The 26,734-nt window shown below is 44.5% G+C and overlaps 3 long non-coding RNA genes across 3 annotated transcripts in view; 2 read left to right on the top strand and 1 right to left on the bottom strand.

Annotated features, from left to right (window-relative positions):
* The window catches only part of LOC139074435 (uncharacterized), a 35,872-nt gene that overhangs the window by 3,948 nt on the left and 5,190 nt on the right, over nt 1–26,734 (top strand). The window contains exons 2-3 of the long non-coding RNA XR_011524049.1: nt 359–532; nt 967–1,267. This is a non-coding gene — a long non-coding RNA (uncharacterized lncRNA). The remainder of the gene's footprint in view (nt 1–358; nt 533–966; nt 1,268–26,734) is intronic.
* Nucleotides 1,057–20,235, bottom strand: LOC139074436 (uncharacterized). The gene is made up of 3 exons (XR_011524050.1): nt 20,104–20,235; nt 17,270–17,385; nt 1,057–1,180 (listed from the first exon to the last, which is right to left on the bottom strand). It is a non-coding gene; the product is annotated as an uncharacterized lncRNA (long non-coding RNA).
* LOC139074438 (uncharacterized) lies at nt 12,691–25,416 on the top strand. Its single transcript, XR_011524052.1, has 3 exons — nt 12,691–12,904; nt 21,588–22,108; nt 22,249–25,416. It is a non-coding gene; the product is annotated as an uncharacterized lncRNA (long non-coding RNA).

Here is a 26,734-nt window from a genome sequence, read left to right as displayed (position 1 = left end):
TGTAGAGATTTCCAGTGAGTGTAGACTTTGCAGAAGGGAGAAGTGTGGAAGCCCCACCCCACCCTGTCTCATCCTTTCTGGGGTGTTTCTCAGCGGGCCAAGGGCCACCACCTTCAACATCACCCGGGGCACTTGTGGAATGAAGATTCCCGGATTCCACCCCAGACACTGCATCTATGTCCCAGGATCTGATACCTAGGAATACTATGTACTTTAAAAATCAAACTCCTTTTTGCACATTCAAGTTTGTGAATCTCTGCTCCACAGAAAGAGTCCACTTATTTTCACAAAAATAAGTACCATAAATGTTCAAACAAAAATTCTTCTTTTCATGGTATTCTCTTATCTCTCTCCCTAGGAAGTGCTGTGAGGATGTCTTAAGTAGGGCGTGTTGACAATTGCCAGATAGATGGAAAAGGACCGCAAACTCCAGTCGCTGATCTAGGAAGGAGCAGTGGCATTCCAAGATGGGAGAGAAAATGTTGAGAGAAATTTGCTGAGGAAAGAATCCAAGCAGAGTGGTGACTGGAAGGTTAGAGTCAGGGAAAGGAAGGCGACTCAGCAAATTTGTAGCCCCTACTAATACATATTATACTTAAAAAGGTCATGGCTAAGAAAAGGGAGGATGGTTAGAGCAGTGGTGTTAAAACTTGAGGTGCTTCAGAATCCCCTGGAGGGCTTGTAACCTCACCACTGGCCAGGCAGCCCGCCAAGTGTCAGATTGTGTAATCTGGGGTGGCTGATAGGTCATGCTTCTAACAAGTCCTCTGATGATGTCAATGCTGCTAGTCTGGGAACCACATTTTGAGAAGCACATGATTAGAGGAATTTAAAAAGAATTTTGAAACTATTGGAGCAAGAAAATAAACTAAGGGGAAGAAGAAATTTATCAAAAGTTATAAAGGAACTGTAGTATACTATAATATCATGTTTATGCAGCTTTTTATTTTGAATTTTCCTCTTCAGGAGAGTAGCAGAGGAGATGATCGCAGAGGATATCGCACAGGGTAGTCACACTCCATTAAGACGCTGCTTCCAGAGGAGACTTTTCTCCAGGCCCTTCTTGTCTAGACTGCGTGCCTCTGGCAGTCCTGTCCTGCTGCAAGACCCGTGTTCCTTGGCTTTCTTTGGAGTCAGAGCTGGAGATGCTGCTTCTCCTGAATGCGGTGCTAACATCTACCTAAAGAAGAAAGAGGCCAGTTCTTTAGGACGGGGCAAGTTGGTTTGACGAGAGAAAGAGAAGAGGTGATCATGTGACAAGAAATAGGTTTGTGCAAACTTTTCACAGGAAAAAAATACAAATCACATTAAATGTACTTTTAAAACCTTTTTTTTAAAATTGCAGGGGTAATACAAGTTTATCATAAATAATTTAGATAAGTAAATTATGCTAAAAAGTAAAACAAAAGTTCAGCGTGTTGTATAACAGCTTTATTGAGATATAATTTACATACCATAAAATTCATCCTTGTAAAATATACAATTCAGTGGTTTTTAGTATATTCACAGAGCAATGCAACCACCACCATTATCTAATTTCAGTACATTTTTATCACCCCAGAAAGTAGCATGTACCCATTAGCAGTCACTTCCATTTATCCCTTCCCCCAGCTCCTGGCTACCACTGATCTAATTTCTGTCTCTATGGATTTGCCTCTTCTAGTCATTTTATCTAGATGGAACCATACAATATGTGGCCTTTGTGTCTGGCTTATTTCACTTAGCATAATATTTTCAAGATTCATCCATGCTGTAGCATGTACTTCATTCCTTTCTATGGCTGAATAATATTCCATTGTGTGGATATACAATAGTTTGTCCATTCATCACATCAACATTTGGGTTGTTTCCACTTTTTGGGTATTATGAATAATGCTGCTATGAACACTCATGTACAAGTTTTTGTGTGAACATATGTTTTAAATTCTGTGGGTATATACCTAGAGTAGAATTTCCAGGTCATAAGGTAACTCTATGTTTAACTTTTGAACAACTGCCAAACTGTTTTCCAAAGCAGCTGCACCATTTCACACTCCTGCCGGCTGTGTGAAGCTGCCAGTTTCTCCACATCCTCACCAGCACTGGTTGTTCTCCTTTTTGATTATAGCCGTTCTAATGTCTCATGAAGTGTATCTCGATGAGAAGCAGTATTTCATCATGGCTTTGATCTGCGTCGCTGGGTGTCTGTAAACAAGGATTAGCTTTTTCCCTGCTTTGGGTGGCTTAGATGGGATTTTGCCGGAAGGCAGAAGAAATACAATTATATTTCAAGGTCCCTCTTAACTTTATGGTTAGGATTGTCTCAGCTCTGGTGTCTACATTGCCAGTCAACGCTAGAAGCACCTAGCTAGGGAGTCCTTGAGAAAGTACCAGAAGAATAATATTGGCAGTGGGTTGACACTCAAACATGTCTGATGATTAGGACTCGAGTTAAAGGTAGGCAGGATAGACAGTCACTTACCTAAAAAGCTCGCTTTTAGCATTAGGAAGACTTCTCAGCCCCTTATTTTTTCTCTGACATTCTGTTCACTCAACAAACACTTCCCTAGTGTGTTGGGTGTGCCAGGCACTGTACATGTTGCTACACAATGCTGAATAAGATGTAGTCTCGTGACTGGAGGAAATCAGTGTTGAAAAGGGTAGATATATATATAAAGAAGTAAAATTCAGTGTGATGTGCCTCAGTAAGGTACCACCTCACAGTCACCAAAGTAGCTAGAGCATTTTGTTTTTTTTTTTTTTTTGTGGAAGATCAGCCCTGAGCTAACATCTGCCACCAATCCTCCTCTTTTTGCTGAGGAAGGCTGGCCCTGAGCTAACATCCGTGCCCATCTTCCTCTACTTTATATGTGGGATGCCTTCCACAGCATGGCCTGCCAAGTGGTGCACGTCCACACCCGGGATCTGAACCGGCGAACCCCAGGCCACCGAAGTGGAATGTGTGAACTTAACCACTGCGCCACCGGGCCGGCCCCACTAAAGCTTAAAAACTGACACGGACAAGTAATGAGGAGAATGTAGAGCAGCTGAAACTCTCATGCTATTCATGGGAGTGTAAACAGACTCACACTTTAGAACAGTGTTTGGCAGTATCTCCTAAAGCTGAGTATTCACATATCCTATAACCGAGAAATTCTACTTTTAGATATATACCCAATAGAAGTGCATATATATGGTCACTGAAAGACATGGACAAGAATGTTCATAGAAGCACTGTTCTCAGTAGCCCAAAATGGAAACAACTCAAATGTCCAATAGTAGAAGAGGACAAATAAGTGGCTTATTAGTATCATGGAATACCATACAGCAGTGAAAATTAACAAACCACTGCTGCTAGCAACAATATGGATGAATATAACACACATATGTTGAATCAAGAAAGCTAGATACAAAAGAGTATGGGACTTTGAAAAATGGGCAAACTAATCTATGGGACAAGAAATCAGAATAGTGTTACTTTTAAAGTAATGACTGAGAGGAAGCACAAGAGGAGCCTTTGGAGTCCTGACAGTCTTCTGTTTCTTGATCAGAGTGGTAGTTATGCAGGCGTATTCACTTTGCAAAAATCATTGAGTTGCTGCAGTTTGCACACTTCTGTAAGTATGTTATACTTCAGTAAAAATGTCTCTTCAGAATATTTCAGTTTTTTGTGGGCAAAACTAGAAGCCTGTACAAGGAAAAGAGGTGGTTCCTAAGTGGGAGTGGTTACCTCTTATGTAAGGGAGTCAGAAAATGCTCTCTGGAGATGTTGCCAGAGCTGGATTTTGAAAGATGATTTTTACAAGCAGACAAAAGTGGGTGAAGGAAAGAGGAAAGGCACTGCAGGCAGAGGGAGCAGCATGCTCAAAGGCACATTGAGGCATCAAATTGTAAAACTGTATGGTGTGTTTTAGGGATCATAAGCAGTTCTGTACTGTTGGAGTGTCCGGTGGGGAAGGATGGCAGGGAGGGAGATGCAGACGGTAAGACTGGCCGGGTAAGCAGTGACCAGGTCATGAAAATCCCTTTCATCCCAGCAAACAGCTTGAGCTTGAACTGTAGGTCTTAGCCTTTCTGTGGAAATATATTTCCTTGAAGTTGGGATTAAAATTATGGGCCATCTTATTGGAAAAACACATATAAATTCTGCATACAATTCTCAGTTCCTCTGGCCCATGCGTTGACTCCTGCTTCATGCATCTCAGATTAAGAATCTTATCCTCGCAATAGACAGTGGGGATTAATTCAAGAGCTTTAAACAGAACAGAGGCGGGATCAGATTTATATTTGAGAAAGATCAGTGAGTGTAATATGGAAGTTAGCCAGGGCAACCTGTAGGAACTGATTAAAATGGTAAAAGAACAGATAAGGACTTGAGCTAAGGTAGGCCAGAGCTGAATTCTAAGGATATTCATAGGTAGCATCGTCAAGGATTGGGGCTGATTAGATGTGAAGGTCGAGGGGGAAGATAGCTTCTGGGATTTCCTGTGTGTCTAGCTTGAGTTAGTGGTCAGCCCACCTACCAAAGACAGGCACTAGAGTGTCAGGGATGTATTGGTTAAAAATAAACTTCTTTCTTAGAAAGAAGCAGACCACGTTCTAACTCCTTAGGCTTCCAGTGCATCCTGATTAGTGTTGGGGTGCAGGCTGCTGCCTCTGGTGGTACCCTTTGCAAGTGGGCCTGTGTGCTGCAGGAGTAGACTTGGGCAGGAACAAATCGATGTTCATGCACTCATTCACAAAGGCATTAAGGCTTTGCCTTGGGAAATAAAAGCAGATTGTGACACCCACTGGCACTCCTTATCCATGGGTATGAACTCAAAGAGCTGGGTAAGGAAAGAGCTTTAACATTTGGGTCCCAGGTCAACCATGGAATTGAGCCATCATAGCTGAATATAACACTTGGAAAGAAAGATTTTTTTCTCTCTACTTGCAGAACTGAAGCACTGTTGGGCCTAGATCATCAAAACACTTTCTCTCCCTGAATAAGGATGACCCTGGGCTATTTGGTGGATATCTGTGCCTGGTCACTGCAGATCATACAGCAAGGGATAAGGACTACCCAAGGACAGAGGACCAGCAGAGTCTGGTGTTTTACTAACAATCACAGCAGTCAGAGAGAATAGGAGCAGAGGCTCCAGTTCCATTTATTAACAGAATCTGAACCTTTGAAATCCAAAGTTATCACACAAGGGAGACAAGTCGAAGGCTCCAAGTCATCTGATTTGAACATTAAGAGGAATGTGACCTAATTTTGAACCCCAGGGAATGAAACAGGATATATTGGTTTAATCAGATTTGCATTTTTAAACGATCACTCTGGCTGCTTTATAGAAAATAGACAGGAGAGAGGCAACTATGAATGCAGGAATACAAGAGGCCACTGTAATCAGTGAGGCGGGAGGGGATGGTGGCTAGAACCAGAAATTAGTGGGGGATGTGGAGGGAATTGAGTGGGTTTAATGTATATTACATATATGTTAGAGGTAGACTAAATGGAATATGGTAATTGATTGAATATGAATGGGTGGTGAAGGAGAGAGAGGAGTCACAGATGACTCCTAGGTTTCTGACTTGTGCATCTGGGTGGATGGTAAAACCGTCTCTGCAGAAGGACGAGATGGGGAGCTAACAGATGGAAAGTTCAATATCATACATGTTACATTTGTAGGGTTGTGAGACATCAAAATGATTTGCTTGCTAAGCAGATATTTGAGTCAGTTCTGGAGTTCAGAGGAGAGGTCTTGGTTAAACATTTAATGTGGGATTCATTCACATATAGATGGTGTTTGAAGCCAAGAAGTGAGAATTAGTGAGATCTATTGAGATTAAAGCAAACAGAAGAGAACCTAAGACAACAGCAACATTTGAAGGTATGTCAATGGGGAAACTCAGTGCAGGAAACTGAGAAGTGCAGGAAGAAATCCAGGAGAGTTTGGTATCACAGAAATCAAAGGAGAGACTGATTCAAGTAGTTGCCTGTGTTAAATGATTCTGAACAGTCAAGACGGAGACTGGAGAATCTTTTGATTTTAGCTGAGAAGGGTTATACTAAAAATATTTAACAACTGGTATGGGGTGGGCACCAACCAGTCAGAAGGATGTTAGCCTGGTGTGGGATTGGGTGAGCAGGCCCCTTGCTGTGCCTGGCGTTAGCCCTGCAGTTACGTGATGATGGGGCGCTGAGAGAGGGTCTGGGACAGTGCGCAGGGAGGAGATATGGGGGGGTGGTTGGGGCGGCATCTCTTTACAGAACTGGTGCAAAAGTATTCCAACAACTTGACATGAAGTATGCTTGTGTGACCTGGGTGAATGATTCTATGGTTTTAGCAGCAAGAGACCATTTGGGACCCCAATGAGAGATCTTTCAGTGGGCTGGTGGGAGCCAAAGCCAGGTTCAAGTGGGTTGGGGAGGGGAGGGTGATTGAGGGGTAGAGGAAGTGAATGTGGGCAGTTCTTCTAAGATGTTTGCTTTGGGACAGACAGAGTGACGGCGGGAGGTGGAGGCGGGGGAAATTATTTATTTGTTTTTAATATGTTGGCTGAGACTTGAGCATGCGTGAATGGCAAGCACAGACAGAGGGAGAGGCCACAGTTAGGAGGAAGGATACCCCTTTAGTAGAAATAGACTGGAAGGAAATCATTTTCTGGCTAGATATATTCTTGCATGATGGGTTATGTTTCCTGTGAAGTAGGGGGTGAGGGTTGTTTGCCGAGAGTGAGAGGAGACTCAAGGGATCAGAGGTTTAGTAAGTGTAGGTGAACAAGTGGGGTGGGGCCTGAGAATTCGCGTAAGAAGTTTCCAGTGGATACGAGTGACACTGGTTCAGGGACCACGCTTGCAGGGAAAGTGCAGAGCGCGTCTGGTCACCCGCCTGGTGGACCGTCTTCTTCTCGCTGTTGGACCCCAGCAGAATTGCCCTCGCTGTGTTCCAGCTCCGTCTGTGCCCACCCCACAGCATATTTTCCACAAAGTACCCAGTGTTTTCTTCAAAGGAAAGTCAGACATTTCAATTAGCTGCTTAAAACTCTTCAATGGCTTCTTTGGAACAAAGGCCCAAGACCTCATTTGGGTCCATAAGGCCTTCATGATGTGGCATCTGGATATCTTTCCAACCTTTCTACCACTCTCTGCATTCCAGTCATGCTGTCACTTTGTTCTTCCTCTGATAGGCAAAGCATACTTCCACCCCAGGATCTTTGCACCTGCTGATCTCTGAAGTCCCCCCCACCCTGCCACCCCAGAGGGCCACATGCCTTGGTTCTCACTCCTTTCAGGTCTTTACTCAAAAGTTGCCCCCTCAGTGATGACTCCCCAGACCATTGCATCTAAAATAGCACCACCACCCCACCGCACCCCAGTTACTTTCTGTTCCCTTTCCTGGCTTTATTTTTCCTCAAAGCACTTATCATGACCTGACAAACATGAAATATCTATATGCCTATTTTCTGACACCCTCCCTCCCCCACAGGGTATAAACTCCACAAGGCCAGAGCCATGAGCTGTCTTGCCCATTTTGTATCTTTGGTGCCTGTAAAAGCTCCTGGCCCAAAGTTGATGCTTCTTCTATACCTGAATTATTGATGGTTGTTGTCAACCATGATTGGGTTTTGATAGAGTAGTGACTAAAGGTCAGAAGGACAAAGTAACTGAAGATATTTGTAAAAGACCGATCGAAATGACAGACCATCCAATCAAAGCTGGGTAAGGAATCAAGGAGATGACTGTGTGAAGAGAGTTAGAGGGCAACTTTTGGAACTAGGTATCCCAGAGAGGTCAGAGAATGGTCATAATGGGAACAGCTGATTAAGCAAAGTGTACTGCAAGCATCTGTGGTTGGGGACCGGGGTGACTGCACTTGTGACTGGGAGGAGGGCGGTGTCAAGGGGCGCAGGTCTGTGTGTAACTGTGGGAGTCCACAGTAGAGGACAAAGGGGAAGGCCATCGGAGATGCGGGAGTTAGTTGAGAAATTGAGAAGCTTGGGTGCCAGCCATTACTGTGGGCTTTGAAGTGACCCAGCGTGAGCCTGGTATGAAAGACTTGAATAATGAGGGGGGAGGGGTGATGTAACCGCAGGGCAGGGGCCTCAAAGGGGAGGGGTGATGTGACCACAGGGCAGGGGTCTCAAAGGGGAGGGGTGATGTGACCACAGGGCAGGGGTCTCAAAGGGGAGGGGTGATGTGACCACAGGGCAGGGGTCTCAAAGGGGAGGGGTGATGTGACCACAGGGCAGGGGTCTCAAAGGGGAGGGGTGATGTGACCACAGGGCAGGGGTCTCAAAGGGGAGGGGTGATGTGACCACAGGGCAGGGGTCTCAAAGGGGAGGGGTGATGTGACCACAGGGCAGGGGTCTCAAAGGGGAGGGGTGATGTGACCACAGGGCAGGGGTCTCAAAGGGCTGGGAGTTTTTGCAAGAGGGCGGGTACAAGTGATCTAGAAGTAGTGATGAAGAGAAGGGAGGACAGGGACCTGTCCTGTAGTGAATAGATGTGCGTACAGAGCCACCACTGCAGAGGGCGGCTCTAGGAGAGAGAGGGTTTTGGTTAATGCAAGGAGGTGTGGAGAGACTACCTGGAAGGTGTGGAGGATACAGGGGAATTTGCTGATCACAGAGCAGGTACTCCAGCGGGTACATCGGAGAGCTGGGGGTCGGGGTGCATTAGAATGGTGGGGAACTGATTCAGGAAAAGGAAATGTGGAGTGTTAAGGTGATGATGGGCCAGTGCAGTCGTTTTCAAGCTTTAACGTGCATCACAATCGCAGGGAGGGCTTGTTAAAACACACGTTGCTGTGCCCCACTCCCAGGGTTTCTGACTGAGTAGTTCCAGGGTGGGGCCTGAGAATTTGCATTACAAGTTCCCAAGTGAGAGGGATGCTCTCCTGCAAGGACCACACCTTCAGACCATGGATATAGGAGAAGCCCAGTGACTAATGAGGCAGTGAAAATGGCGATGAGAGTACAGAGTGGATTAGTCCCAACCATCTCCTGGAGGATGTCAGGTTCTGGACTAATGGACAGAGGGCTTGAAACCAGTAGCTTTAGTACTTTCAGCTTGGGGGTGGTGTGAGGGTCTGGTCTTAATTCAAATCATGTCAGCTCAATGCCAGAGAATATACTATGGAGTGCAGAAGTCTTTCCTACGGAGCATCACTTTCAGAAGCCTAGCACAGAGCAATGCTACCTTGTGAATTAAGGGATATTTATACTGAGTCCAGTGGGATTCGAAGCCTGCCTAATGCTGGATCCCAGTGGAATTGTTGGGGCTCGGATCATGAAGTCTCGGCAGTGATCTAATCAGGCATCTGGTTCCACTAAGAAGGGGAAGTGCTGGAAGCAACCAAGGACTGCCGGGCATAGACGCTTGATCAGAACAACAATGACTTACAGCTGCCAGTAAATCTTAGGTCTCAGACTTCACAAGCCAGATTGTAAAATAAAGTCACAATTACACCAGTAACCCTAATGCTCATGCTCTAAGACTTTACCTAATTGACCAGCAGGGATTCAAACGGTTTCCAGGATTTTCCCTGAAAATATTTAGGGAGGAATGGAGAACTGAAATTTGGGATACTCACCTAAGTGTCATCTTCTTGATACTTGGCTTGAATTCTGGGAAGGTCTTTGAGCCTTAATTGCAGACTCGAAGCTCCCAGCCCCAACTTGGCTCATTTGAAGATGGTAAGGCATCTCTCAGATTTCCCTCTCTCCTAACATTTGTGAATCTCTCAGGGAAAATTACACATGTCCATGAATCACTCCTGGCCATCATGTGCTGCCAGCCTGCTAGTAGACGGAGAAGTCACATGTGTCCTTTCAGGCAGAAACACTGGAGTGTGAGTCAGAATTAAGCTGGAAGTTCAGTCTGAACAGAGTGTGGGAACTACGGTCAAGAAAGGAGCGGCGTTCTGAGTCAGAGCCCAACCTCCGAGGGTCACAGGTGGGGCTCCCGCTGGCATCAGTGCCCTAAAGGCGAACTTTATAGGATCTCAGAGGAGGCTAATGACCCAAAGTTACGCTAACTTAGCCTATTAGTCTCCATAAAAGGAGCAAAACTAATCCCACTCCCGTTACTTCTCAAGATGAGACTGGATTTATATTGGGCCCTTCCCTTTAATTGGCTGTGGGAACAAAGTGGGGCCACTCGTAAATACCTGCAGGTACCCTGGCTCGGGACGAGGGCAGAGCAAGCCCTCACAGAGCCAGGGATCTATCAGGACGTGAAATATCTGTCTGGTTGGTCCTTAGAAGGTCTCAAAGTGTTGTGCCATGTTCCCTCTGGGCATGCTAACGTTAATGGGAATCAGGGCAAGAGAGCACAGCTTGGCAGCAGAATTGGAATATCCTCCCAGAGGTTCTCCACTGTGGGGTGTAGGGAATGGAAATGCATTCATTCAAATAAATATTTATGAGCACACATCAGACCCACCAGGGGCACTTTTTCCCCCAAAATACACCCGTCTTTATAAGTTTGCTTTGCGTGGTGCTTCAGAGGCTGCTGCTTTCCTTCTGCATACTACGCCGGAAATCTAGGCAACTTAAACAGGATGAGTGATGGCCTGTTTAGGACCCCACGTCACGCTGGATTGTCTTCCCCAGGTCCCAGGTAACCTACTCTCATCAAACATCTGCAGTAACTTTTCTGTAGAAATCATTAATGAAGCGATTACTAATTTTAGAGAAAAAAATTAAAGAAATAAACCCTAAGTAAAGTTGAATACTTTCTTAGTCTTAAAACCCCCCAGTGTGAGGTGCTGCTGGTTGAGGTCCGATTGAAGGCCTAAGGAGAGCTAACAACAACTACCGTTTATTGACCGCTCACCACATGCCAAGCTCTTCATCTGCATTCTCATTTAATCTGCACGATGACCCAGCAAGGTGGGTGTTAATTTTACCAACACAGGAGAACGGAGGCTCAGAGAGCTTGAATGACTTCACTAAGATCGGGAGCTACAGTTTAGGGCAGAGTAACTGACACGTTGTCTTATTGGGCGTAAGCTTCAGAGGGCAAGAAAACAGTTATTGAAGAAAACTGCACATCTGAAAGTACCTCCTTCCTTTAGGAAGCATTCTCTACCTTTGTCTCTCCATCTCTGGCTTTGGTGGCAAACTCTCTGTACAGTGGGACGTTGCCCGTTGACAGCCTACTAGGATCTGTCTATGTGAGAACCTCGCTCCCATTCCACCTCTCTTTCAAGGGTGACTGTCCTGCCCTTTGCCGTGGTGCGAGATTGGGACCCAACTTAATGTCCTACTTTGCCCTTCTCCTCCTCTTCTTTCTCTTTCCCCCTCCCCTCTTCCTTTTTAACTAAGCTTCTGCTACTTCTCTAGAAAACAAATCTCATCTGACACTAAAACTCCACTTTCCAAGTGGAGAACAAGCCTTCTGGGACTTGGGACAGAAGCACAGCTCGGCTTCTGAACCTTTGGCGCCGGAAGTCACACTGAACCGCTGGAGCCTAAAGTTTCAACATCTGCACCTGGATGCTGCCTGCTCCCTTAGCTGAAGCTTGTGCTGTGAAGAGAAATTTCTGCTCCACCCCATTGCCCTGGGGCTGGATCCACCAAAACGCTGGCAGGGCAGACTCAGGACTGGGGCTGGTGGTCTTCAAGATCACCCTGAATTCTCTAGGCCACAACTCCTCAGCCTCATCAACACCGTCATTCTCTAGAAGCCTGGCCTTGAGGGCTGAGTCAGGGCCCCTCCTAGGCTGGGGAACTTCATTTTCCTTTGCATGATGCAGAAGAGAGCCCACTGGTCCAGGATCTTTCTCTCCTCATGGGCAGTTTTGCACGGTGATTTTTTGGTATTTCCTATCACAGGCACTTTGCAAGGGTCACCCAAGTCCATCCTGGCAGGTTTCAGTAACTTCCAACTTCGGAGTAAAAAGATTGAGGGCTTGATCTTTTCCAGAAGATTACAACTCCAGTAAGATATATTGAGATGAGGTGAGCCCAGTGGTGCTGGTGAATGACCCACAACCAGCTCTCTGGGGGAAAAGTGTGTGCGTGCGTGCATACACCAGTGTGTATGTTACAAACATACATCATATGTGTGTTTATTTTACATTTTATTGCTATAAAAGAGGAATAGCACACAACATACGAATAAAATACATAATATTTTTATTTTAAATTCTATATAGCAATTGATTGTCACAAAATGCTTTTGCTGATTTTTGCCTAAATCTTACATCCACAGCCAACCAATGGTTGCAGCTGATCAACAAGTGTAGTTCTGACTGTTGGTTAATATTCTCTTTTACATTGACCGTAAGATGAAAGTGAAACAATGAAGACATCTGTTGGGTCTTCACTTGTTTATCGATGACATGATTGACTTCTTTACTGAACGAGATAATGGTTTTTATTTTTTTAAGATTTTATGTTTCCTTTTTCTCCCCAAAGCCCCCGTCGGTACATAGTTGTGTATTCTTAGTTGTGGGTCCAGTTGTGGCATGTGGGACTCCGCCTCAGCATGGCTTGATGAGCGGTGCCATGTCTGCACCCAGGATCCGAACCAGAGAAACCCTGGGCCGCTGAAGCAGAGCACGTGAACTTCACCACTTGGCCACGGGGCCGGCCCCGAGATAGTGACTGTTAAATACTGGAAGAATATTTCTTCAATCTTTTGTGCGATTCCCGATGTAGTAGTAACAGACTTTTAAGTTTAAACTGTATTATTAACGTTTTATCCACCACTTTCCTCAGTCTAGACAGTCAACAAAAGAGTAAATCAAACCCCGATTTTTAGTGTTTGCTCATTTCCGTGAATACTCCCACCGTGGCCCACTGTGAGCTGACACTGAGATGTCACTGAAGGCAGAGTTGAGAAGACATGCGCTGTAGAAGACCATTGAAAGTTGCTTCTACCGCTATGGATGCAATAGATACACAGATAATAGATACCGTCTCAAGAACATAGGTAATAGTAGAATGTAGTAAAATAATTTGAAAATAATGAGTTTGAGTATTTATGACTTTTGCTTTAAATATAATTTATTTAATGGTAAGTTTATATAATTTAATTTTTAATAATGACTGTTTAACGACTGGCTTGCAAATTTCCTGAAACTGTGACAATCAGCTCTAACACGCTGGTACAGGCTGGCTTGTCCAGCACACCTCTGGGTAAGTTAGACTAATAACAATAAGTTAAGTTTAGTGCTATGTTTTTAATCATCAGGGTCGCATGTCCGTTTCCTATTGAGAGCATGTGAGACAGCCGTTAGTGCTCTTCTGATGAAGTATTTCTAGCTGTTCACTTGATGAGCAGAGAAATGTGGTAGATTGTACTTTCCTGCCTCCTTGGAGTCAGGGCTGGCCACATAACTTGTTTAGCCGAGGAAACGTGAGCAGAAATAACTGTGTCAAGGCCAGCCCCTATGGCCCAGTGATTAACGTTTGGCATGCTCTGCTTCGGCAGCCCACGTTTGGTTCCTGGGCATGGAACCACACCACTCACCTGTCAGTGGCCATGCTGTGGTGGCGGGTCACATGAAAAAAAGAGGGAGATTGGCAACAGATGTTAGCTCAGGGCAAATTTTCCCCAGCAAAAAAAAAAAAAGAAGAAGAAGAAAAGTATCGCTTTAGAGTGAAAGCTTTAAGAGCGAGTACACAATTTGCCACTTTCTCTCTTTCCTTCTGCCACCAGCAATGCTCCATTTAGTGGCTTCTTCATCAGCCTGGCTCCCTGAGTGAGCCAGGCCTGGAGGGGACGCCTCAGCTGACACACAGTAAACACATATAAAGTGAGAAATCAAGTTGATTTAAGTCACTGAGGTTTTTGGAATTGTTTGTTACTGTGGCATGACCTAGCAGGTATCCTGACAGACAGTGTCTGATGTTGAAGAGGACCTGGTGTATTAGAGGATCAGGCAGAGTAGCTTATCTTATCTGAAATATATGATTTATTTTAGACTTGTAATTTCAAGCTAAAGGATGTAAGATAATTTTTAACAGACAGACTTTTTGTAAGAGAAGCTGATTTACTACATTAATGAGTTTGATTCATTACATTTACAAGAATTGCTTAAGTGCTTAAAAAGATTTTGCAAACAAGAGTTTAAGTCTTTCATGTAAATTATTTCAAGTGATTAGGGGGTAGGGATAGATATAATGCAAATTTGCTTAAAATATTTAGTGGCCTTGATTACTACCTTTGTAAATTGGGAACTAGTGATTTGGGAGAATTTACTCTGCGAAGTTCTTGTGGGTCCTCCTCCCTCACTCTGGCAGGTGGGGCATTCCATGGATGTCGTCTAGTGTGTGATCTTCAACAGTCATATAGTGATCGCCCTACAGCAAAATATATGTGTGTGTTTGTGAGTATTTACGTGTACCAAAAGGAGGGTGAAAAGACATACTCCTAAAATTTAATTACATTATTTGTGCTTTCTATTTGTAGGTGATCTATTTTATTATCTTACAAGGTAAGAAGAACTCAAAAAAAAATATAAAAAGTAAGAAAAATCGAAGAACAAAATATGTAAACGTGTGTGCACACGGGTGCGTGTAGGGCTGTGTGTGCGTGTGGTGTGTACATTTTTTATCCAAAGGAGCTGTCATTTGTTTCGGTTTCTGGAGTTGCCTTTGGAGCTGACTTCTTGGTTTTGGGAAACTCACCACAATAGTTTCTTGATTTATTTCTATATAAGGCGCATTCACCCACTGACCTCCAAGAAAGCTCCGCAGCTCACCTTAAATCTGCTTGCTGATGCTACAGAGATTTTTGTGTTTGGCTTAGTAATGCACACAGAGCTTGCCTTTAGCCAGCCTTTGAAGGAGACGAGAAATGGCTTTCTAAAATTTTGGTGATTTCAATTAGACTGTTCAGAGAGTAGGCAGCGTACTGTGGACTGTTGTGACAGCCTCATCTGCGTGGTGGGGTCTGCCTTTCCTTCTGGAGAATTTAAGGGACACGACTGTGTCTCTGCTTAGAGCAAATACTTCTAGGTTGGGCAAGTGGTGGATTCTAGAACTTTCCTGACTAAGCTCTCCAGGTAATTATCAGGGGAAGTGTTGATGGGAGCAGCGAGTCAGCATTGCCTAGGACTGCCCAGGTGGTCTGAGTTTCCTGGGTGACAGTGTGCAGACGGCCCCACAGGTGTGGAGGAGAAAGGGCGTCTGTGAGCAGAACCTCAGAAGAAGGGACTTTCTGTAAGTCCAAGTCCCTTGTATTTGACTATTCAGAGATATGACCTACATTGTATTCAGAACTGGTGAGGTGGAATAGTTCAGATCTATTTTAGACTTAATCTTTTTTTGTCATTAAAATTTTTGTGTTTTAATTAAGCACCAGCAGAATTCTATTTGTAGTAGCATATTGAATATCTTTGTAATTAACAATACCAACGTAGATGGATAGGCTTCCTTCGCCTTAGAAAAAAATCTTTTTATTTTGAAATAATTAAAGATTCACAGGAAATTGCAAAAATCATACAGCGAGGTCCTATGTACCCTTCACTCAATTTACCGCATGGTGTCATCTTACATGACTATATATGTATTTCACAGATTTTCTATAATATGTTCTAGTTAGCAAAAAGGCCTCTGTCCAGTTGAAATTTTTTTTTTAACCTTTTGTTCTGAATTAGCTTCCTCTCCTGGGCTGTACTCTATCGTATCTTAACTTTCAGTGCATGTCCCTGGCTCTACTGTGGGCATGACCAATCAGAACAGAGGCTGGTCCCAAGAACTGGAACAGATTCTGGACACTCGTGCATTAATCCTTTAGTTTCTGGATCATGGGGATGTCTGGGAGAGGGTAGCAGAGGAGGTGACTATTGATCAACGGTATAAAAATATTTTGGTGTTTGGACCATCACGCCAGCCATGCTGGAGCGTTAGCTCAATGTCAGCCCACATTCCCTGTGGTCCACTCGCCACACTGCTTGGACTCACTGGATTATTTTTACTTGCCCCCACCACCTACCCCCACCATCCAGTATACCGTCAGCTCTTTGAAAGCAAAGGCTGTGTGCTTCATTGTGGAACTCTGGAGCCCAGCATGGTCCCTAGTCAGTATCCGACAAATGACTGATAGATAAACGAAACTTCAGTTCTAGTCCTGGGCCTGTCCATGAACTAGCTGTGTGACCTTAGGCAGGAAGCTCACTCCAGTCTCAGGATCCTCTTCTGTAAAACAGGATTGGTAAACCTTTTTGTTTCTTATGAAGCTTCACAAGGAGTTTGCAAGAATTTCAAGATATGCACGAATAAGGAAAGACTAATGATAAAATAGGAACATTCCATTGTGATCTCAGTCCCTATTATATGCAAAACACATAATTTTTAGAAGTCTGGAGTCAGGCCTGCCCGTGGTGGAGTGGCTAAGTGTGTGCGCTCTGCTTCGGTGGCCCAGGGTTTCACTGGTTCGGATCCTGGGCACAGACCTAGTACTGCTCATCAGGCCACGCTGAGGCAGCGCCCTGCATCGCAGAACCAGAAAGACCTGCAACTAGAATATGCAACTATGTACTGGGGGGCTTTGGGGAGAAGAAAAAGTAAAAAATAAGATTGGCAAGAGATGTTAGCTCAGGACCAATCTTTAAAAAAAATTTAAAAACAGAAATAAAAAAATAAAAGTCTAGAGGGGAAAGAAAAATGACAAAACAGTCTTATGCCTGAAGAAATCAGAGTCTAGGGGCAGGCCTGGTGACACAGCAGTTAAGTGTGCACGTTATGCTTCAGCAGCCCAGGGTTCGCCAGTTCGGATCCCAGGTGTGGACATGGCACCGCTTGGCAAGCCATGCTGTGGTAGGCGTCCCACATATAAAGTAGAGGAAGATGGGCACGGATGTTAGCTCAGGGCCAGTCTTCCTCAGCAAAAAGAGGAGGATTGGCAGCAGTTAGCTCAGGGCTAATCTTCCTCAAGAAAAGAAAAAAAGAAATCAGAGTCTAGTGAAGACCGTCTTGTATGATAGCATGGTGCTGAGGGATGAAATGGTGCTCTGACTGCCGCACAATTGAGGCATTTCCCTACGACAGAGAAGAGTGATGCGTTCCACTGCCGCATTGATATAACTCCATGACGTTTGTGACCAACCTCTTTCCCAAATTCCAAGATTTAATTAATAAGGACTGATATATGCTATTGGGTGAATAATGTTTTAAGCCCATTGTTATGTCTGGCACGTAGTAAATTATGTTTGTGTTATTATTTTTAGTACCTATCATTCTTTGAGCTGCTATTATTAGCAGTTTGATAATATTCATGTGCATTGGGCTAAGAAATTTAAATATACTATCTCAGTGAATTGTTACCTCAACCTCACAAAGTAGGTATTACCTGCATTTAGCAGATGAGGACACTGAGGCTGGAATCAGTCAAGTGGCTTCCTTGAGGTCATACAGTTAGCAGCGGCCACACCCAGGCTGAACACAGATTTATCAACTCCAGAGCCCCTGTTTGTAAACACCATTTAAAAATAAGGAACATGGCGCGACTTGTAATCACAAATACAAATTGAAATAACTTTCCCCAATGTTATAACAGAAAGGTAATATTAGTGAGTGGGGTGTGCTGGGGCAAATCTGCCAGGACCCTGAACTACGTGGCAGATTTTTACCCACTATTAAAGATTTTATTAAATACAAGACTTTAAAGCTGTGAATTTAGTTTTGAAATAAGTCCGTCAGAGTGTGTCAGTTAGAAGTGTCTTCAGCAGCTCCAAATTCAACCCTCCAGCTTGTTCTGTGAAAATGGGTCTGGGCCTTTAAATATTTGTCCTTTGCCAGCTGACACTGAAGCTTTGTCAGTGGAGGGAGCTGGAGAAAAGGACTGTAGATTTCTTGGTTCCTGCAGTGTACATTTGCGTTCCTGAGGGGCTTCCTCCACCCCAGGCTCCTGCAGCTCTGTGACTTCCCCGGGGCCCGGCTCCTGCTCCGTGTCCTGCCCCGCAGCGCAGGGTGAACCAGCAGCCAGGTTCCCTGGTCCCCTCTCAGGCAGTGTCATAGTGGTGTGCACTCCTGAGAGGAGAGTTCTGGTAAGTTCTACCGATGGAGCAGCAGGGCGACTTGTCTGCTATCCAGTGAGCTGTGGCCATGTCCTCTCCAACAGGGTTTGGATCTCAACTTTAAGGGCCATGGGGCCTCTTCACATTCTTTAGAGTTCTCTTTACTTCTTACTAGCCAATCCTTTGTTACTCCAAACCCTGTTATACTTAATCATTCTTTGTATGAGACATTCTCTGCTGTAATTACCGTATGGTTTCTCTCCCCTGGTTACACCCAGATATACCTTGGAACAAGTCATAACTTATACCCTGCTATCTTCCCTCTCAGCCAACTCAAAAAAAGTAAACAAATATATTGCACTGTAATGCCCTTTTGACATCCGAATTGTCCTGGAGTTTTACTTCCTCCATGCTGCCCACTCCACCAAATCCTTCTTTTCTTCCTCTTTTTTTTTTTTTTTTTTGAGGAAGATTAGCCCTGAGCTAACTGCTGCCAATCCTCCTCTTTTTGCTGAGGAAGACTGGCCCTGAGCTAACATCCGTGCCCATCTTCCTCTACTTTATATGTGGGATGCCTACCACAGCATGGCTTGCCAAGCAGTGCCATGTCCACACCCGGGATCCGAACTTGCAAGCCCTGGGCCGCTGAAGCAGAACGTGCGAACTTAAATGCTGTGCCACCAGGCTGGCCAAATCCTTCTTGAAGTACCCTATACCCTGGCCTTGCGAACTGGGGCACTGCGATGCTGATCTGTAGGCAGACTGCATTCTTGCACACTCTTACAGACCCCAGTTCCTCTGCCTAGAATCTTGCCTTCCTGTAATGTCCTTGAAGAATTCCTACTTATCCTTCATGACCCAGCTCCAATATTATCTTTTTTTTAGAGCCTGATTTTTTTTTTTTTTTTTTTTTTGCAGGGGAAGTTTTGCCCAAAGCTATCATCTGTTACCAATCTTCCTCCTTTTTTCTTCCTCCTGCCATGCCACCCCCAAGCCACTGTACATAGTTATGTGTAGTGTAAGTCCTCTGTTCTTCCATGTGCGCTGCTGCCACAGCATGGCTACTGACAGATAGGCAGTGTGGTTCCATGGCCGGGAACCGAACACAGGCTGCCGAAGCGGAGGACACTCAACTTTAACCGCTATGCCATCAGGGCTGGCTCAATATTATCTTTTTGAAGTTTCTTTGGCAGAATTATTCGCATCCCTCTATTTTAGCACTTAGCAATAGTGTTTTATTTTCTCCAGTAGACTATAAGCTCCTTGAAGACGGGCTGTGTCCTGTTTCTATTCCTAGCTCCTAGGACAGTGCCCAACACAGAGTAGACTATCAGCACGTGTTTGTTGAATGAATCCATTTGTCTACATGTCATGCAAGACATGGAAAATTTCAAAGCCATTATCATTTATGATAATTGGCTGTGATACGGCTCAGCAATTCTTTTCTGGCTGCTCAGAGAATCAGTTTTGCTTTTGCGGTTGTGAGGACCTCCAGAGTCCGGCTTACTCTGAGCAGTTGAGAACCAGGCAGAGTCTCAAGCTTCTGTCCCAAGGTCTTATCTCAGCTCCTTGCCAGAGAGACTGCATCAAGGACCAGATGTGTGTAGCCAGACAGACAGGGGATCCTGCTGAGTTAACTGGCTTCCTAACCTTCTCTTGCTCCATCTCTATCTACCTCACAGATAAGGATTAAATGAGGTCATATAAGCAAAGCTTGCATGGCGCCAGACACCAAGTAATCACTCAAGTGTTAGGTGCCATTAAGATTTCCTTGTGCCCAGGTTTCCCCACAACTTCAGCAGCAATTCCTGCTTGCTCTTTTTCCTGGACTGAACATTTGGACATCGATCTCAGCCTGGACCTTCCGATAGTGCATTCCTACCAGACTTGGAAATCTGGACACCAGCCTCTGCCCGTTGTCTGCTGCAGAATCTGCCTAGTTTAGACTTGGGGGCATTCCCAGTCCATCTCCTTGGAGCCAACTCATGCCACATCTCAGATTCACCCTTGTCCTTAGGGTGATTGTCCAGGTCACTACCTGCTCAAAAGCCACAACCTTAGCAAGTCACTCAGGACCCTTCAAGTTTCTCTTGAGCCTCCCTTTCCAGCTCTTGTCCTCACCCACGCCTATCTTCTTCACTGACCACAATCTAGCACATACACTCACCGTCCAAAAGTAGCAAAAGCACAAAAAATTTCAGTTCTTTTCTTCCCCAAAGTAGAGCTGGTCAGGAAATTTCTAATCAGAATAAATGATCCTGGGGTTTCATATAATTGATGCGGAAGTACGTGTGCTGCTAACCAATGTTTGTTTTTCTGCTTTTGTTGCCTGGAGAGGAGGAAACATTGGCTGGAGTCTCTCTATGCCTCGGAGACTTTGGACCGGCCTCTCTGGCTTCTTCTACTGATAACTAACATTTATTAGGGGGAGTCTTTTCCCTTCACCATGGCCTTGAAAGAGTTCGAGACCCAGGCCCGTCCCTTGCTACCTGGGTGAGAGTGGGCAAGCTTCCTAACTCTTCTAACCCTCAGTTTTCCATTTATAAAATGGGCATGATAATAAGAATAGTAGCTACTAAAAGAAAATTAGATGATACTCATAAACTACTCAGCACAGTACCTGCACAGAATAAGCAGCCAACTGAGAGTCAGCTCTTGCTTTTTTCCCAGGGCCCAAAGGGTCTGGGAATCATAAAAGAATAAAAGCTGCTGCCATCCAGGTGGGATGTCCATACAGACCTGCAGAACAGCAGCCTTCTTAGAGGACCACGCAGAGGCAGGCTTTGGACAATTGGGTGACATCTCCAGGACCTTAGGGAAACGCAGAAGCTCCAGATCATGAGCTTGGGCATATTCTTTTCTTCTAGATGTTGCCACATTTTTTAAAAATTATGGTAAAGTACACATAACATACAATTTACCATTTTAACCACTTTCATCTTGGGCATTTTCTAGGGCTGTCCACAATCCTTATAAAATGGTTAGTGATTAGTTAAGACTCCTGATGTTTCAAGTCATAGAAAATTCATTTGAGCAATAAAAGGAGCTTATTGGCTTATTTAACTGAAAGTACAGTGATATCTGACTTCAGGTATGTTTGGATCCAATAGCTCAAGTGACTTCCACCAAGGACTTGCTTCTCTCCATATTTTTTCTCTGCCCTCTGCTGGGCTGGCTTTATTCCCCACAATGTGAAGCGGTGGCAGCTCTGGGCCCCCTACTCTTGGTGATAAAATGACCACCAAGAAGATCAGGCCTCCAGCCCTTAGAACCACTCTTCAGGGAAAGAGAGTCTCTTGTGATGCTCCCACTGAGGGGAAGGGAAACTTTCTCCCCCTAGATGTCCAGTACCTCCTTGCATCTAGCTGACTTAGACTGCATTGTGTCCCTGTTTTGGAAAGACCATAGTGACCAAGGGGCCTATTAAAGCCAATTACAGCCCATCCTAGAATTGGAGCTGGGGTCAGTCGCACCCAAACCACAAGGCTGATGATGGGCGAGGGGTGCTGCCCTCAAAGTAAAACCTGGGGGTCATTATACTAGGGAAGGAAAGTCCACTACAAACACATTGTCCTGGTCCCCCCAGAGGTTCCCATCCACCATGCCAAACAGAATGATTTTAGTGTTTTTTCTACCTCATCTGTTTTCCAGCAGACTCATCTCCCTTGCTGGTGTTCTGGCCTCAGTCTGCATTGCTATTCATATAATGAGAGAATGATGAGACACGGATAGTCACTGACCCTGTGAGTTTAAGTTTGCAACTACTCCAGAATGAAGGCATCCTTCCATGAATTTGAAATACAGCTGGAATTGTCAACCCATCCCGACAGAAGTTCAGTCACCATGTGCCCTGAAACTCAGCTTTGAAAATCTCACTGCCTGTAAAGGAAAAAAGTCAAATTTAGACAAGCAGAGTCTAATGGATATAGCCTGAATCTTGTTGCACACCAGCTTAGCACCCTGAAAACCGAAAGCGTTTTGAATTCTTACTAAGAACATGTGTGCCATTACATGAATTGAGCTAGTCTTCCGCTAATCTTTTCAAATCCACAGACTTCTCCGGCACAAGAGACTTTTGTTTGGGGCCACTCTGATACACTTTCCTCCTGCTCTCTCCGAGTTGCAATGCTTCCTTCTTAAAAGCTTTCCTTTCCAAAGCAAAGGCCCAAAAGGTATAACAACAGGAATTTGCAGGGAAAGAATCAAATTGTACTTCTATATTGATTTCTAAAACTGTTTTTAAAATTAAGACAGATGAACATAACCAATATTGATAAACATCAATTTTGAGTTTTCATTCTGTCTTTTAAAGGTGAGTGCTCATGGCTGCTGCTTTCTCTCAGTTAACCACACCCGACGGGAAGACGTGTCCTTTATACCTGGTGGCTGTAACTGGGACACAGCTGTTCGCTGGTAGCAGCACACTTCAGTCGCAGGCAGAGCATCCAGAAGGAAGTAAAAAGCATCTCAAGTGCTGATAGAGCAAAACCTAAACAAATGACTATATTATTTCTTAAATCCTTGAAGTTTGAGTGTCTTGAACCACGTATACTTTAAGAATGTGTGGCATCTTATCCTTTCATATTTTGTTACTTTGTGGAATGACCACTTTCTAGTCAAGTCTAGCCAATCAGATTTCAATGTTGTGACCACTGAGGGGGAAGGCCTTATTTGGAGTCCAAATAATTACATACAATATATACATGTTTATATTTATATATATATATATGCTCTCTTTTACTCTTTTCTTTTTTCTCATATTTAATAGCTAGGAGTTAAAGCTTTTATTGCAGTGTGTATTTCCTACTGAAGTTGACAAACGAAGGAATACATAAAGTTTCTTTTACTTTTAAAAATTTAATCTTTTAAAGGATAGATTTATTGAAGTATAAATGGCTACAGTAAACTGCACATATTTAAAATGTACAGCTTCCTAAGTTTTGACATATACGTACACTCGTGAAACCATCACCAAAAATCAAGACAGTGAACGTATCCATCACCCCCAAAAGTTTCCTCCTGCCCCTTTGTCGTCCTCCCTGTGACCCCCCTCCCAAGCAACCACTGATCTGCCTTCAATCATTACAGACAGAAAGTTTTCTACAAATGAAATCATGCAGTATGGACCCCTTTATGACTGGCTTCCTTCACTCAGAATAATTATTTTGAGACTCATCCATGTTGTTGCATGTATTAATACTTCATTCCATTTTATTGCTGGCTAGTAAGGAATAGAGAGTTTTAATATCTGATCTTGAAATTCATGTGCTGTTTAATCTTTTACTTGAATATAATAATAGAGGACATTTTGGTGAGAGGTAGTCTGTCTGGAATTCATTAAATATGAGGCCTTATAACTCTGTTGAAACTCTTGGGGTACCAGGTTTGCTGTGACTTTAATTAGGTTGTCTTAATATTACAAATTGTATGCATTAGGAGAAGGTTTGACATTGATTTGAATCGTAGAATTCCCTGACTGGAGGAAGCTTTGGAGGTGATCCCACCTGCCTCTTCATTTTACAGACGAGGAGCTGGATGCCCAGAGGGCTTAAGGGGTCTGTCCAAGGTCACCCAGCACAGACTTCTTTCTACAGCTTTATTAGGGGATGATGGAGGGTTAAAATGGAGGATGTGGTCAGTGTAGAACTGTCTTGGCCTCCTCCCGTCGTCCCTGCCTGCAGACCCCTGAGCCTCTGCCTCATCCTCTGTCTGGCCCCTAGCCAGTGGTCCACTCCCACCAGTGTCCCACCAGCTTGTGGAATGGGGAGGTCCATCATGGCAGGCTTATGGCAGCCCCTCAGTGCTTGAGAACAGCTCAGATAACCTAAACTTCAAGATGCCTTGCCTGACTGAGCTACCAAATTTAATGGATATAATGTGACTGCTCTTCTAGAGGCTTTAGAGCAGCCATCAAGGGCTCTCCTTCCCAGAGACCCAAACAGACAACAGGGCAGAAGACCTTTGCTGAAGCCCCGAGATGGAGAACTGGGCCCACGTTCAGTCACTTGGTCTACCTCCTTCTCCTTCTCTTTCCTCCTACAGTACTTCTGGGGCCAAGAAGGGGTAGGCTTTCCTCCCTTCTTAGTGTAATCTTCAAGCTAGACCTTGATAAAGATGGAGGTAAAGGAAAATATGCAATCCTCTTGTCTGACTTGCAAAGCTAGAGTGGTGCAGAAAAACCCTATTTTTGAGTAGCAGAAGCTCGATTCCCACTTTGCACTTCTCTGTGATGCTTTTAATCTCCCAAGGCAGAAAGATGCTTCAGGAAGAGCAGCGTGAAGACCACGTGCTCTGACTATAAAAGCACATTAATAATTTTCAAACTGCGGGTATTACCTCCATGCATCTTGCTACTCGAGTGTCCTAATTAATACCCACTTACTCAGAAATAGAGTAAAACGACAGCTGCCCAAGGACCAGAGACCCTCTCCCTCCCACAGTCCACCCTCTCTCCACTACAGTGGAGACAACCAACATAGCTGACAGTTAGGAACATTTACCACATGCCACGTGGATTATCTCACTTAATTCTCACAACCACCTTCTGTTGCAAGTACTATTACTCACCCCTTTTACTGATAGGGAAACTGAGGCTTAGGAATGTGACCTGTGCAAGGTCAGTATCTAGTAAGTGATAGAGCCAGGGGTCTGAAGCTTGGTTTTAGTCACTAACTAACTGCCATCTAGTTTTTACCTACTAGTCTTCACTGCTTCCCACCTGATCACTGTATCTACAGTGGTTACATCTCTAGACAGCTGGCCAACTTAAGCTGAGGGGAGGAGCGGTGGCTTTTCCAGGACCTTTCCTACCAGCTGAAATCAGTTGAAATGTACAGTGAAATGTGAATGGATCTGTTTATGGCAAAACTACAGGTGGCTAATAGAACAGAGCTTATTGCTTCTAGAAATCTTGCTCCTAGTTATAGATTATCTTAAGTGGAGATGCCAGCTTAAAAACAATCAACATTGCAACAAGAACAATGCAGTATACCTCAGCATAAAAAAAGCCAAAGTATATTGCAATTTATACATTAATAAATCACTGTTCCCACCTTTCTTTTCCCTTTGCCTTAATTTTCCCAGCTGTATTTTATCCTTTTATAGTTGATGATTTTTTTTTAAGCTTCTGCAAATCCTCTAGGGAGTGAGGTGGGAAGAGTTAATAAATCTAATGGAGGAATTAGTGAACCACTGATTTAAAAGGTTACGTAATAATCATGAAATTTTGCATACCACTTTGTAGTTTTGTACACATTCTTTACCATTAACTTTGACCTTTTCAGAAATAAATTCTGCATTCATCTTTTTGCACTAGGATCTGTCATACTTCATTCATTCAGTGTATGTTTTTGGAACTTTAGAAAAAGCGACAGTACAGGGGCTTGTTCTCAAAGAGCTGACAACGTAACGGGTAGTGTTGGGTCTGTTGGGAGAGCTCAGTAAATGTTTGCGGAATAAACCTCACTTCATCTCCACAAAAGAACCTTGTGTGAAAGAGTAAGATGATTTCTCGTTTTTAGAAAGACACAGAGAGGCGATATGTCTTGTCCTTGGTGGCTCGCGGGAAAGAGGGAGACCCAGATGTTCAAATCCAGGTATTTGGACCCCAAACTCCTTGCTCTTTCCACGACATTAATATAAACCCACAGGAAGCAAGTGGACACAGGTTTTTCCATCTGCCGAGCATTTCTCTGGGCAGCCACTGAGGGTTTGAGGGAGGACACAGATAAAGCACACCTTTCTGACACAGGCCCGTGCGCTCCTGGGCATGTGATGTCACCCACACCAAGCCAATTACTGCATAACCATCCATCCCCAAACTAGGCAACTTTCAACAACAGCAACTTATTCCCCTGGTTCTGTGGGTTGACTGGGCGTTCTTCCGCCCCGTGTGGTGTCGGCTGGGCTTACTTAGGCGGCTGCGTTCAAGCCCAGCTGGAAGGTCTGTGGCGGTGATGACGGATGACCTTCAGCTGAGGTGCCTCAATGCTCCTCCACAGGGCTCCTTCCATGTGGCTTCTCATCCTGCAGGACCTCCCCATGTGGCCTTTCTCCAGGGGTCTAGCCGGGACTTTTTTATGGCAGTGAAAGCAGAGGCTGCCAGTCTTTTAAAGGCCTGGGCTCAGAAGTCCAAGAATGTCACTTCTATCACATTGTACTGGTCAAAGAAAACCATCTCAGATTCAAGAAGAGAGGAAATGGACTCCACCTCTTGATGGAGAAGTGGTGTGCTCACACAGGAAAGGGAAGACTTGTTGGTGACCATTGTACAGGGGACCTACCACAGGGCCCATCCCAGGACAATTATCACACCTATTCTCCTGGGAAGCACAGATGCCAAGAATCACGCAAACCCGGAGTAGCCGGGGCCATCTTAGCTGTCACGTGGAAAGAGCCTGCTTGAGAGCAAAGCCAGCCCAGAGCGAAGCAGAGCAAGAGGTGGCATTTGCTAATAAGTGGCAGAGCCAGGATGAGAACTCAGGGTGGTCGGACTCCAAGTCCTGAGCTCTTAACTCACGCTATGGCCTCTCTGTTCCACCAGAGTGGGTCTGCCACTTATTAGCCACGTAATTTTGGGAAAGTTGCTTATTATCTCCAAGCCTCAGATCCACCACCTGCAAAACGTGGATGCTAGTAGCGCCTGCCATCATAGGATTGTTGTGAAGATTAAATCTGATAACATTCGCGATGGGCTTAGCACAGTGCTGGGCACAGCTCAAGCCTTCAGTAAATGACTCGTGCATGGCAGCTTCCCTCGCCAGGAGTAGAGGTTCCTATGAAACGTTTTCTAAGCTGAA

Source organism: Equus przewalskii, chromosome 11 (genome assembly GCF_037783145.1).
Source record: "Equus przewalskii isolate Varuska chromosome 11, EquPr2, whole genome shotgun sequence".
NCBI classification, from domain to species: domain Eukaryota; kingdom Metazoa; phylum Chordata; class Mammalia; order Perissodactyla; family Equidae; genus Equus; species Equus przewalskii.
The sequence above is the reverse complement of the archived record's forward strand: the minus strand, read 5'-3'. Positions and strand labels throughout refer to the sequence as shown.